This window comes from Bubalus bubalis, chromosome 20 (assembly GCF_019923935.1).
Source record: "Bubalus bubalis isolate 160015118507 breed Murrah chromosome 20, NDDB_SH_1, whole genome shotgun sequence".
NCBI lineage: Eukaryota > Metazoa > Chordata > Mammalia > Artiodactyla > Bovidae > Bubalus > Bubalus bubalis.
Genome location: NC_059176.1, coordinates 68183942 through 68196390, shown reverse-complemented (window position 1 = coordinate 68196390; position 12449 = coordinate 68183942). Strand labels below are relative to the sequence as shown.

The window sequence follows — 12449 nt, the reverse complement described above, 5'->3', positions numbered from 1 at the left end:
TTATTGTGATCCACATAGTCAAAGGCTTTGGCATAGTCAATAAAGCAGAAATAGATGTTTTTCTGGAACTCCCTTGCTTTTTCCATGATCCAGCGGGTGTTGGCAATTTGATCTCTGGTTCCTCTGCCTTTTCTAAATCCAGCTTGAACATCTGGTAGTTCACGGTTCACATATTGCTGAATCCTGGCTTGGAGAATTTTGAGCATTATTTTACTAGCATGTGAGATGAGTGCAATTGTGTGGTATTTTGAGCATTCTTTGGCATTGCCTTTCTTTGGGATTGGAATGAAAACTGACCTTTTCCAGTCCTGTGGCCACTGCTGAGATTTCCAAATTGGCTGGCATATTGAGTGCAACACATTCACAGCATCATCTTTCAGGATTTGAAATAGCTCAATTGGAATTCCATCACCTCCACTAGCTTTGTTCATAGTGATGCTTTCTAAGGCCCACTTGACTTCACATTCCAGGATGACTGGCTCTAGGTGAGTGATCACACCATCGTGATTATCTGGGTCGTGAAGATCTGTTTTGTACAGTTCAAGGTTTTGTGCAGTTCAAGATTTTGTACAATTCAAGATTGATTTTCTTTAGGATTGACTGGTTTGATCTTCTTGCTTTCTGATGGACTTTCAAGAGTCCTCTCCAGCACCACAATTTGAAGGCATTAATTCTTCCGAATTCAGTCTTCTTTATAGTCCAACTCTCACATCCATACATGACTACTGGAAAAACCATAGCTTTGACTATACTGACCTTTGTTGGCAAAGTGATATATTTGCTTTTTAAAATGTTGTCACGGGCTTCCCTGGTAGTTCAGCTGGTAAAAAAAACCTGTAATGCAGGAAAACCCAGTTCTATCCCTAGGTTGGGAAGATCCCCTGGAGGAGGACATGGCAACCCTTTCCAGTATTCTTGCTAGGAAAATCCCCATGGACAGAGGAGCTTGGTAGGCTACAGTCCATCGGGTCACAAACAGTCAGGCACGACTGAGCAACTAAGTACAGCTTTCCTTCCAAGAGGCAAGCATCTTTTAATTTCATGGCTGCAGTCACCATCTGCAGAGATTTTGGAGCTCAAGGAAACAAAATCTGTTACTACTTCCACTTTTCCCCCATTTATTTGCCATGAAGTGATGGGACCAGATGTCATGATCTTAGTTTTTTGAATGCTGAGTTTTAAGCCAGCCTTTTCACTCTGCTTGAGGGTGAACCCCTCAAGAGGCTGTATCAAGTTAGCAAGATATTAAAGAAAACAAATGACACAACAAAACCTTATTAACATGGTTCAGAAAAGGCCATAAATTAATTTCCAGCTAAAAAAATCAAAATTACAAATGCATGTATATTTAATTTATAATCAAAAGACACATGTGGCTTCAAAATATTTGAAAAAGTTTTTATGCAATAAAAAAACAGGTATCAATATAAATCATAACTGATAAAAGCTCATCAATGAAATGATCTCATATATCATAATTAAACATGAAAAAAATGTATGGAAATGTACAAACAGTCCATTTCTGTGGGAAATAATGGGGTTAACAAAACGATAATTACTTTTAAAATATATATATAATTATCACTAAAAAAGTATATTTTAAACTATGACAATCCTAAAATTGAGAAAATAACAAGGAAAAAGCAACTATGCTTAGTAAAAAAAATCCCTAAAAATATTTATAATGAATATCAAAAATATTATAGAGTTAATATTCATAAAATATTAATGTTGACATTTTATGATAAGCATGTTGAAGAAAGAGGAAGACAATACATGAAAATCAAAAAAATGCCTGAAAATAAAACATATTAACTCCTATTAACTCTCCTGTTGAAGAGAGATGATGACCTAAAAATTATGTTCAATATGATTACACTGAGGCCCAATGTAGGTGGCAGTCCAGGGGCAAGAGGTCGAGTGTGATTCTATCCCTTTCAGAGCCCTGGGATTTGGGTGTGGAGGCACCCAATCCCTCAAGGAAAGCCCTTGAGACTCCACTTTTTCTAGGGGCTTCCACATGGCCAAGGTGTGGTCCCGCCTTCAGCTTTCTTTCCTGATCACTGCTTCCACCAACCACCCAGAGACCATAGATGGGGCCTTTCCTTAACTCCTTCAAATTGTGCCTTTCTGTCAGATATTCTGGTGAGAGTCTCACCAGAGACCAAATGAATACTTTTCAAAATTCATCAGAAATATTTTTAGAGGTATTTTTACTAAGTATAGTTGTTTTTTCCTGGTTTATTTTTTTTTTTAATTTTATTTATTTTTTATTTTTTTTCTTTCTTTTTTTTAAATTTTATTTTATTTTTAAACTTTACAATATTGTATTGGTTTTGCCAATTTAGGATTGTCATAGTTGTATTTTTTTTTTAAAGTCTTGTTAAATACATGTTTTGTGTGTGATCATTATATACTCATTCAAAACATTGACATGAATCAGCCATTGGTGTACATATGTCCCCCGTCCTGAACCCCACTCCCACCTCCCTCCCCAATCCCATCCCTCAGGGTCATCCCATGCACCAGCCCTGAGCACCCTGTCTCATGCATCAAACCTGGACTGGTGATCTATTTCACATATGATAATATACATGTTTCAATGCTGTTCTCTCAAATCATCCCACCCTTGCCTTCTCCCACAGAGTCCAAAAGTCTGTTCTTTATCTCTGTGTCTCTTTTGCTGTCTTGCATATAGGGTCATTGTTACCATCTTTCTAAATTCCATATATATGCATTAGTATACTGTATTGGTGTTTTTCTTTCTGACTTACTTCACTCTGTATAATAGGCTCCAGTTTCATCCACCTCATTAGAACTGATTCAAATGCATTATTTTTAATAGCTGAATAATAATATTCCATTGTGTATATGTACCACAGCTTTCTTATCTATTCACCTGCTGATAGACATCTAGGTTGTTTCCATGTCCTGGCTATTGTAAACAGTGCTGCGATGAACATTGGGATACATGTGTCTCTTTCAATTCTGGTTTCCTCAGTGTGTATGCCCAGCAGTAGGATTGCTGGGTTGTATGGCAGTTCTAGTTCCAGTTTTTTAAGGAGGTGCCACACTGTTCTCCATAGTGGCTGTACTAGTTTTCATTCCCACCAACAGCATAAGAGGGTTCCCTTTTCTCCACACCCTCTCCAGCATTTATTGTTTGTAGACTTTTTGGAAGCAGCTATTATTAGAGCTTCCCTGATAGCTCAGTTGGTAAAGAATCCGCCTGCAATGCAGGAGACCCCGGTTTGATTCCTGGGTCGGGAAGATCCCCTGGAGAAGGAAATGGCAACCCACTCCAGTATTCCTGCCTGGAAAATCCCATAGAGAAAGCAGAATGGTGGGCTACATACAGTCCATAGAGTCACAAAGAGTCAGGAACGACTGAATGACTTCACTTTCACTTTCATTCTGACCAAAAATGGCCCGGATCTTGCCATTCTGACTTGAATGATTTGAGGTCAGTGGTTCTCTTTAGTTCTGGACACCAGACACAGAGGATGTTGGACTATGGGGGAAGCCCGCTTCAATGCAGTCCAGAAGGGGGAGTCCTTTTAAGAACCTCAGTCTTCAGAAAGGAAGGAATCTGGCTGCCACACCGTCTTGCTAGGCTCCAAGCCCTTGGCCCTGAAAAGCCTTTCCTGAGACTTGAATTCTAGTCAGATAGTACATGGAGGCAATGTTTCCTTCCCTGCACCCTGGGGAACCTTCACACATACATGTCTCTATACACCTCCACATAGCACACACTGAGCTACTGAGGGGACAATCACCTGGTGTGTGCTTTTCAGTCTCCCAAGAACCACTGATAGGAAAATATCGTGCCCCTGGCCTGGCAACAGTGAGAGGCAGGCAGAAACCTGTGAACCAGGTTTTGGCAGGTGGATGTTACTGGCTGTTGGGAGAGCTGAAGTGCGGCACCTGAGTTTCCATGGGGCTTGGCCAGGTCACTTTCAGGCATGCCAGAGTCTGGGTGACACAAGTGGTTCCTGATGGGCTGTTTGATGGGCTTTGCTTTGATCGCCCACTGGAGCCCCTTGTTTCTCCTGGGACATTCTTCCTTTCCAGGAGCCACAGTCTTCAACTAAAGCAGCCCCAGAGGAGAAACCCCTTCCAAGCACTCCTTCCTAGAAAGAAAGTTGAGAGCTCATAGGAGCCCTGGTATCATCTCCATAGTGAGGCCCTGATTGCCTGAAGTAGAGGGGTGGCCCCATGATGTGGGCCAAGCAGGGAGCATTGCATTGCTTTATCTGGGGGCCTTGGGCAGGCATGGGAACAGACACCCCACCAGTTGACAATCACTGTTGTCCCTGGTATGAACACTCCCATGCAGGGTGTTCGCTGTTGGCTGTTAAGAGAGCTGAAGGGCAACCTCTTAGATTCCATGGGGTTAGGCCAGGTCACTTTTGGGCATGGCAGGGTCTCTGTAAAGCCAGATATTCCTGATGGGCCCTTTGCTGAGTTTTGTTTCATTTGTACTCAGGCACCATGAGCCTCCTGGGGGCCACAGCCTTTAACAATAACACCTCCAGAGGAGAAACCCCTTTTGAGCTTACTTCCTAGTGAGGCTGTTGAGAGCTCTTTGCAGCCCATATTAACTCCATCATAGGGCACCGTTCACCTGAAGTAGGGGGGTGGTCCCTTGGCATGGGCCGAGCAAGGAGTAGTTGCCTTCTTGTTGTTTGGAGGCTTTCAGCAGGCCATGAAGGGGATGCCCCAGCAGCAGTGATGGCTCTTGTTTCCAGCTTGAATGTTCCCTTGCAGGGCATTGCCAGGTTGACTCGTGATGAGCCCATGGGCCCAGCCACAGATACCTGCTTCCTCGAGCATCCATTCTGTGGAACTTCTTGGCCTCTTTTTTTGTGTGATTGCAGCAAGTGACCAGACTTCATGCCACCTCAGCCACCCCTTTGCTAGCACAGACCCAGACTGAGCTTGGAGGAGCATCTCCATTCCCCAAGACATGTCCATGGAATCTTGGCAGCTGAGAGGTCCTCATGACCCTCTCAGAGCCTATGAGGCTCTGTCTTCTCTCAGGACTCTTTCTTGGAGTCACCATTTCTATCTCCCTGGATGTATTGTTATTCATATATTCACTCAAACATTGATCCATTCATCCACTTGTTTCTTCATGTTTGTCAGTATGTAGGGTGGGAGGCAAAGATGGAGAAAAGTGAGGATGTAGGGAGGTAGCAAACCAAAGAGGACGGGAGGTTGGAACTTAGAGAGGTAAGGAGGAAGGTAGATGAGCATTTCAGCCAGGGGTTTGTGTCTCTGCATATAGGTGCATTTTGTTGCTTTCTTGTGTTCCTGGACTTATTGCTCTAGGTATGTCTTGTAGCAACATTTGCTACATCAAAGTGTAGCACACATGACCACCAAAGCCTACAGGGACAGACTAGGCTGTCTCACAGGAGTCTTTCTGCTCTCTAGACAGACAACATCTGCAAAGGAAGGATTATCTGAGTGTGGCCTGCTGCTCCTGGTGCAACTGATGTCAGCCTTGATGCCACAGCTGGGTAGACAGAAACTCAAGTCCTTTACAGCTTCCTTATTTCCAGAAAGCTTTGGAGGTAAGACTACTTAGATTCCTGTGCATAGATGCACTTCATGGGGCATGCCTCACTTGGGTTGAGGAGAAGAATTCATATGGTTCTGAAGAGAGATGATCAGCTAAAAATCATGTTCGATAGAAGTATGCTGAGGCCCATTGGAGACTGCAGCCCAGAAGCTAGAGGTCAGGGACCTTTCTTTTTTCTCTGAAACCCTGGGATTTAGGTGTGGAGGCACCCTACCCCTTGAGGAAAGCCCTTGAGTCTCTACAGTATCTAGGGGCTTCCACAGGGTGAAGGCCTGGTCCTGCCTTTAGTCATCCTAATTTCCACAGGCCACCAGGAGGCCATTAGGTGGGGCCTTTCTATAGTTCCTTCTCTTTAAATTGTTTCTTTTAGGCAGATGTTCTATAGAGATTCTTGCCACATGCTAAATAACTTGAGGTGAGTGGCTCTCTTTGGTCCTGCACATGGGCCCCAGAGAGAGGTGGACCATGGGGGAGGCACCCCTTTAGGCCGTCCAGAGGTGGGAATCCTTTTGGGAACCTCAGTCATCCCCATGGTGGAATTTATGCTGCAGTGGCATTTCCAGGGGCTAGGAACTCAGGTACTGAAAAGCCTTTCATTAAACCTAAATTCTAATTAGATTAGACATGGAGGCAATGTTTGCATCCCTGGCCAACTGGAGTCATCCACACAAAGGTCTTTGCACACCTCCATGCAGAGCATGCTGATTGACTGAGAGAATGGTCAGCTATGGTGTGGTCTTTTCCATCTCCCAAGAACCATCAGCAGAGAAAGATGGTGCCCCAGGACTGGTAATGGTGAGTGGCAGGCAGAAACCAACCTGCCAGGTCTTGGCAGATAGACCCTGCTGGCAATTGAGAGAGCTGAAGGTCAGCCCATGAGATTCCATGGGGCATGGCCAGGTCACTTTCAGGCATGGTAAGTTCTTGATGTGGCCACTTGTTCCTAATGGGCCCTATGATGGGTTTTGTTTCATTCATTCAGTTGCCTGGGCCCCTTGTGTTTCATGTGGCATTCTTCCTCTCTAGGGGCCATGGCCACCAATGATAGCACCTTCCAGAGGAGAAGTTCCTACGATGCTTACTTTCACAGTAAGGTTGTTGAGAACCTTTAAGGGTCACAGTATCACCTCCATCGAGAGGCACCATTTGCCCAAAGTAGAGGGTCAGTCCCATGATCTGGACTGATCAAGGACTAGATACTTTGCTGCTCTCTGAGGGCCTTGGGCAAGCCCATGGGAGGGGATGCTGAAGCAGCCAGCAATGGTTCCTGTCCCCATCCTGAAGTTTCCCATGCAGGGCACTGATGTGTTAACTGGTGCTGAGCCCTCAGGTCCCGTCTCCAAATATCTGCATCCTTGACCACCTCTACTGAGGGATTTCATGGCCTTGTTTTCTGCATGTTTGCAGTAAATGGCCAGCCCCATGTTCCCTCTGTGATCCCTTGCTTGCAAAGACCTGGTTCGAGCACTGAGGAAGTCTCCATTCCCAAAACAGATCCATAGACTCTTGGAGGTTGAGAGGCCTTTGTGCCAGGCCTCTGATGGGTGGAAAGTCCATGAGGCTATGCCTTCTCTTGGAACTCCTCTTTGAATATGCCATTTCTGGCTGCTTGTACACGTTATTCTTATATTCACTCATGCCTTGACCACTTGTCCACTCATTTCCTCATATTTAGCAGTAAGTATGGTGGGAAGGAAGGAGTGTTTGAAAAAAGTAAAGAGGTAAGGAACTAGAGAGGTAGGGACCTAGTAGGGAGGAAGGTTGGTGGTAGTTATCCATTTCAGCCAGGGATTTTTGTCTCTGCATATAGGTATATTTAGTTGCTTTCCAGTGTTCCTGGATGTGTCTCTGTAGTTATGTCTTGCAGCGTCATTCACTGCCTGAAGGTGCAGCATGCGTGACCACCAAAGCCTGCAAGGATGGAGTAGGTATTCTCATAGCTGTTGTTCTCCTTCTAGACAGACAACACCCCCAGAGAAAGGAAGATCTGAGTGTGGCCTGCTGCCCCTAGGGCAATCGATATCAGCCTTGATCCGGCCTTTGGTGTGGACAGAAACTCACATCCTCTGGGGCATCCTCCTTTTCAGAAAGCATCAGAAGTAAGCCTACTCAGGTGCCTGTGCATGCATGCAATGCGTGGGGCATGCCTCGTTTGGGCTGATGATGAGAACTCATATGGTCCTGAAGAGAGATGGTGATCTAAAATCATGCTCAATAGGACTATGGTGAGGCTCAATGGAAGTGAAATTACAGGGCCCAGAGGTTGTGGTTTCTTCTGTCCTTTCTGGAGCCCTGGGATTTGAGTGTGGAGGCACCCTATCCCTGAGTCTCTACAGTGCCCAGGAGCTTCCGTGTGACCAAAGCCTGTCCTGCCTTTGGTTTTCTTTCCTGATCCCTGCTTCCACCACCCACCCAGAGGACATAGCCAGGACCTTTCTTTAGCTACTTCTCTTCAAATTGTGTCTTTCAGTCAGACATTCTGGAGAAGGCCTCACTGTGACCTGAACAATTCAAGGTGAGTGACTCTCTTTGGTCCTTAACATGGGCCCCGGAGGACACTGGGCTATGGAGTAGGCCCACCTCAAGGCAGTCAAGAGTGGGGAGTTGTTTGTGGTCCACAGTCCTCTCAAAGGGGAACTTCTGCTGCAGTGCCTTCAAGACCATCTATGATCTCGGAGACTGAAATGCTTTCTATTGGTCCTACATTCTAATCAGATTGATCATGGAGGCAGTGTTTGTTTCCTGGCTCCCTGAGGAATATCCACACACAGGTCTCTGCACACTTTCATACAGAGCTTGCTGAATGACTAAGGGGATGGTCACCTGTTTGTGTGCTTCACAGTCTCTAAAGAACAAGCAGGTAGAGAAAGATTATGCCCTAGACCTGGCAATGGTGAGAGGCAGGAACCTGTCCAGTGGGTCTTGGAAGTTAGATGGTGCTGGCTGTTAAGAGAGCTAAAGAGTAGCCCCTAAGATTCCATAGGGTGTGGCTAATTAATTTACAGGCATGCCAGGGTCTTGGTGAGACCACTTGTTCCTGATGAGCCCTTTGATGGGTTTTTCGTTTTTCCACTTGGGCCCCAGGCATATCTTGAAGCGTTCTCCCTCTCTGGGGGGCATGGCCTTCAGTGATCACACCCCCAGAGAAGAAATCTTTTTGGAGCTTAACTTTCTAGTAAGGCTGTTGCAAGCCCTTCAGAGCCCTGGTAGCATCTCCATTATGGGGCTATATTTTCCTGGAGTAGAACAATGGCCTCAAGATGTGGGTCAATCCAGGAAAAGTTGTGTTGTTTTTGTTTGGGGCCTTCAGCAGGCCATGGGAGAGGACACACACCAGGTGATGAGGCCTCCTGTTCCCAGCCTGAACGTTCCCATGCAAGGCATTGACAGGTTGACTGGTCCTGAGCCTTTGTGCCCTGTCACCAGATACCTGCTTCCTCAAGAATCCATTCTGTGGGACTTTGTGGACTCATTTTCTGTGTGTTTGCTGCAAGTGGCCTAGCCCCATGTCTTCAATTCCACCCCTTGCTTGCACAGACCAAGATCGAGCTGAGAGGTACATCTCTGTTTTCCAAAACACATCTATAGAATTTTAGTGACTGAGAGGCCCTTGTGCTGGGCCTTCTTCTGGGTATAGAGCACATGAGGTTCTCCCTTCTCTTGGGGCACCTTTGTGGAGTTGCCATTTTTCCCTCTCTGGACACATTACTTAAGTATTCACTCAAGCACTGATATGCTAGTCACTTGTTTCCTCAGGTTTGGCAGTAGGTTGGTTGGGAGGTAAGGATGGATGAAGAAAAGTAAAGAGGTAGATAACTAGAGATAGGGGACATAGAAAGCTAGAGAGGTAGCAAGGAAGGTCGGTGGTAGTATATTTTACCCAGGGGTTTGTGTCACTGTGTATAGATAGATGAATTTTGTTGCTTTCTTGGGTTCTTGGATTTATCACTCTAGATAGGTCTTGTAGCATCATTCACTGCATGAAGATGTAGCATCAGATCAGATCAGTCACTCAGTCGTGTCCGACTCTTTGCAACCCCATGAATCGCAGCATGCCAGGCCTCCCTGTCCATCACCAGCTCCCAGAGTTCACTGAGACTCACGTCCATCAAGTCAGTGATGCCATCCAGCCATCTCATCCTCTGTCGTCCCCTTCTCCTCTTGCCCCCAATCCCTCCCAGCATCAGAGTCTTTTCCAATGAGTCAACTCTTTGCATGAGGTGGCCAAAGTACTGGAGTTTCAGCTTTAGCATCATTCCTTCCAAAGAAATCCCAGGGCTGATCTTCAGAATGGACTGGTTGGATCTCCTTGCAGTCCAAGGGACTCTCAAGAGTCTTCTCCAACACCACAGTTCAAAAGCATCAATTCTTCAGTGCTCAGCCTTCTTCACAGTCCAACTCTCACATCCATACATGACCACAGGAAAAACCATAGCCTTGACTAGACGAACATGACTACCAAAGCCTACAGGGCCAAACTAGATGTCAGCACAGCTGTTGTGCTTCTCTATAGACAGACAATGCCCCAAAGAAAGGAAGATCTGACTCATACCTGTTGCCTCCAGGGCCATCGATGTCAGCCTTGGTACAGCACCTGGGGTAGACAGAAACTCACATGCTTTGGGGCTTCATCATTTCCAGAATGCACTGAAAGCAAGCCTACTCAGACTCTTGGTATAAATGCAATGTGTGGAGCATGCTTTTTTTGGCTTAATGATGAGAAGTCATATGGTCCTAAAGAGAGAAAATAACATAAAAATTATGCTCAATAGGATTGTGCTGAGCTGAATGGAAGTGGCAGTCCAAGGGCAAAAGGTCCTGTCCTTCTGTCCCTTTTGGAGCATTAGAATTTGGGTGTGGAGGCAACTGATCCCACAAGGTGAGCCCCTGTGTCTCTACCTTGTGTAGGTTCTTTTACATAGGCTAATTCCTAGTCCTGCCTTTGACTTTCTTTGCTGATCCCTACTTCCACCACCTACCTGGAGGCCATAGGCAAGGCCTTTCCTTAGGTCCTTCTCTTTGCATCTTGTCTTTCGGTAAGACATTCCAGTGAGGGTCTCACTACGACCTGGATGATTCAAAGTGAATGGTTCCCTTTTTTCCTGGACATGAGCACCAGAGGATGAAGAGCTATGAGGGAGGCACACCCCAAGGCAGTCCAAAGGGAGGAGTCCTTGTGGGAACCTCAGTCATCACAAAGGGTGAACGTATTCTACAATGCCATCTAGACAGGCTAGGATCTCAGACATTAAAAGGCCTTTTGTTAAACCTGAATTCTAGTCAGACTGGACATCAAGACAGTGTTAGCTTCCCTGGTTCCCTGGGGAACATCCACACAAATGTCTCTGGAAACTTCCATGCAGAATACATTGATCACCTGAGGGGATGGTCACCTATGGTGTGTGCTTTCCAGTCTCCTAAGAATGGTTGGGAGGGAAGGATTGTGCCCCAAGCCTGGCAATGGTGATAAGCAGGTAGTAACTGATCCACTTAGTCTTGGCAAGCAGACGCTGTTGCTGTTGAGAGAGCTGAAGGGCAGCCCCATGGGGCTTGGCCAGATCACTTTCAGGCATAATGAGTTTTCAGTGTGGCCATTTGTTCCTGATGGGCCCCTTGATGTATTTGTTTTGTTCACCCACTTGGGCACCTTGCATCTCCTGGGGTGCTCTTCCACTCTGGGGTTACAGCCTTCAATGATTCTACCCCCGAGAAGAGAAACCCCTTCCAAGTATACCTTTTTGGTAAGGCTGTTGAGAGCCCTTTGGAGCCACTGTATCAGCCCCAGCATGAGGCCCCATTTACCTGAAGGAGAGCCGTGACACCATCACAAGGGTCAAGTGAGCAGTAATCACGTTGGTGTTGTTTGGGGCCTTTGGTGGGACACAGGAGGGGGATGCTGCTCCAGGCAACAGTGGCTCCTGCCTCAGCCTGAACATCCCTATGTAGGTGTTGCCAGGTTGACTAGTGCTGGGTCTGTGTGCCCTGTCACCAGATAGCTGTTTCCTTCAGAATCAATTCCATGCGACATCGTGGCCTCATTCTCTGTGTGTTGGCAGCAAGTGACCAGGCCCAATGTCCCCTCAGCCACCCCTTGCTTGAACAGACAAGAATTGAGCTTAGAGGAATGTCTCCATTCCACAAGACACATCTGTAGAATCTTGGCAGCCAAGAGGTTCTGTCAGGTGGAGAACCCACGAGGGTCTGCCTTCTCTCTCGATTCCTTTATGGAATTACCATTTTTCCCTCCTGGTCACGTTATTCATGTACTCACCCATGCACTTACCCACTCATTCATTCATTCCCTAATGTTTGGCCATAGGTAGGGTGGGAGGGAAGGATGAATAAAAGTAAGGAGGTGGGGAGGTAGAGAACTAGAGAGGTAGGGAGGAAGACGGGTGGCAGTCATGCATTTCAGCCAGGGGTTTGTGTCTCTGTGAGTAAGTTCATTTTGTCACTTTCTTGGGTTCCTGTATGTCTTGTTCTACGTATGTCTTGTAGCATTATTCACTGCATGAAGATGGAGCACATGTGACCATCGAAGCCTACAAGAAATAACAAGGAGTTCTCACAGGTATCTTTTTGCTCCATAGACAGACAACGTCCCCAGAGGAAGGAAGATCTGAGTGTGGCTTGCTGCTCCTGGGGAATAAATGTCAGCCTTGGTACAGCACCTGGGGTAGCCAAAAACTCACAATCTTTGGGACATACTCATTTCCAGAAAGCTTCAGAGGTAAGCCTACTCAGGTGCCTGTGCCTGAATGTGATATGAGGGAAGTGCCTCAGTTGTGTCAATGTTTAGAATTTAAATGGCCTGAAGAAAGATGATGACCTAAAAATCATTCTCAAAAAGATTATGCTGAGACCC

The 12449-nt window shown here is 46.0% G+C and overlaps 5 non-coding genes across 5 annotated transcripts; all 5 read left to right on the top strand.

Moving 5' to 3' along the window:
- Positions 1-1831: 1831 nt before the first annotated feature.
- LOC112580959 lies at positions 1832-1876 on the top strand. Its single transcript, XR_003105416.3, has one exon. It is a non-coding gene; the product is annotated as a small nucleolar RNA SNORD115 (small nucleolar RNA).
- Positions 1877-5631: 3755 nt separating this feature from the next.
- On the top strand, positions 5632-5712 carry LOC112580956. Its single transcript, XR_003105413.2, has one exon. It is a non-coding gene; the product is annotated as a small nucleolar RNA SNORD115 (small nucleolar RNA).
- Positions 5713-7738: 2026 nt separating this feature from the next.
- Positions 7739-7818, top strand: LOC112580953. Its single transcript, XR_003105411.1, has one exon. It is a non-coding gene; the product is annotated as a small nucleolar RNA SNORD115 (small nucleolar RNA).
- Positions 7819-10291: 2473 nt separating this feature from the next.
- LOC112580957 lies at positions 10292-10370 on the top strand. The gene has a single exon (XR_003105414.1). It is a non-coding gene; the product is annotated as a small nucleolar RNA SNORD115 (small nucleolar RNA).
- A 1999-nt stretch (positions 10371-12369) lies between these two features.
- Positions 12370-12449, top strand: LOC112580954. Its single transcript, XR_003105412.1, has one exon. It is a non-coding gene; the product is annotated as a small nucleolar RNA SNORD115 (small nucleolar RNA).